The sequence below is a fragment of the Charadrius vociferus genome, unplaced genomic scaffold, assembly GCF_000708025.1.
Source record: "Charadrius vociferus isolate BGI_N301 unplaced genomic scaffold, ASM70802v2 scaffold163, whole genome shotgun sequence".
Classification (NCBI taxonomy): Eukaryota; Metazoa; Chordata; class Aves; order Charadriiformes; family Charadriidae; genus Charadrius; species Charadrius vociferus.
The window spans coordinates 14,011,272-14,012,800 of NW_009648332.1; positions in this window are offsets into that span (position 1 = coordinate 14,011,272).

A 1,529-nucleotide genomic window follows, 5' to 3' on the forward strand; every position below is an offset into this window, starting at 1 on the left:
TCTCTACATTCATGCCAGAACTTGAGACCCAGAGTAACAAGTGCAAACCAAGAGGAGGAGGAGGAGGAGGAGGAGGAAGCAAAAGCTGATACTGAGCAGATGCTTTCTATCCTTTTCAGGATGAGCTGCTTTGGGCTCAGCAGAAGCAGCTGTCTCTCAGCGAGACAGAACCACGCTGCAGAGCAAAACAGGCAGTTACCAGGGCAGAAGTCATTTTTCAGACCTCAGTGAAGCTTCCCAGGGTACAGCTGGGGGGATGCGAGACGTCCCTTGGTGCAGAGCCACTCGTCTCCCTGCCATGCTGGGAGCTGCTGCCCTGGCTGCTGACACATGTGGGAGGGTGGTGGTGGGTGGCACAGCACCCACCTTTTGCAGTGAGCAAACCAACCCACTGTCTCCAGACCAAGGCTCCAAAGCAGGTTAAAAACACAATTATTAAGCTAACAGAGTGTGTAATCATCAGATGTTTAACATTAACCAGAATGTTTGGATGTGAGGCTCCTCAGTGCAGATTAATTCAAAGCACAACAAACAGAAAGCACAGAGAAGCGTTATTTTCAGCATTAAATTTTTGGATTGTACTAAACATGCACTACATGTGCAAACCTCATCCAGAAACGTATAGCATACGCAGTTTTTATGAGCCTTGAATGGTAAAATATTTGCTGAAATTTCTGTCATCCTTGAAGTGCATGGGAAGTAGCATGCATGCAGTGTGAGAAAGAGGCTGTAGCTATTTTCTTCTCTTATTCATTTTAAAGGATGCTGCATATGTTCCTTGTTTTCATGAAACTGAGCAGCAATTCCCCTATAAAATGTCTGTAACCTGGAAATAAACTGTTACATGAAAGTTTGACTGTGTGCCATGGTGTACAAACTATACCATAAACCCAGCAAAATATGATGGCAATTTTCCCTTCCTGTTCTATAGGAAAATACCTTCTGCAGACCAGCTCCTTTGGTAATGCTCACTAACATAATTCAATTTAAGGAAAAAAAAATGCTGAGGAGTCTCATGGCAAGATATATTGGGCCATGTGGAAATTGTTCCTGGAATAAGCTACTTTGGAAATGCAGGAAAAAAATATCTGAAATGTTATGTCAACCCGTATGTTGACATTCTGGTGATTTCATAACAAATATTGTAACAGATAGTGTTTGCTGCACACCTCTGCAGTCTGGCTCAAGACAGCATGGAAACCTGAGCTCTAAATAACAATAAAAACAATCAATTAAAAATGAGAAAAAATGTTGCTCAGAGTCACACGGAAAAGTTCAAGAATAAAGCCCAAGAGCTGAGAAAGTGGTATGCAAGTGCAAATAAATACACCCTCAAGCTTTTTTTTTTCCCTTCCTCTTTTTTTTACTTATTTTTAAACTCTGTGTGGGTTCACAGCAGTTTTGAGGATGGAGGCAGAGGAGCACGGGCAGTCTCCTACCTCTGTGAACATCCCCTGTCGCAAGCCCACATCCTAAACTCTTCTAAGCTTATTGGAGCATGGAAGAAAAGGAGACATGCCCTCTTCTAC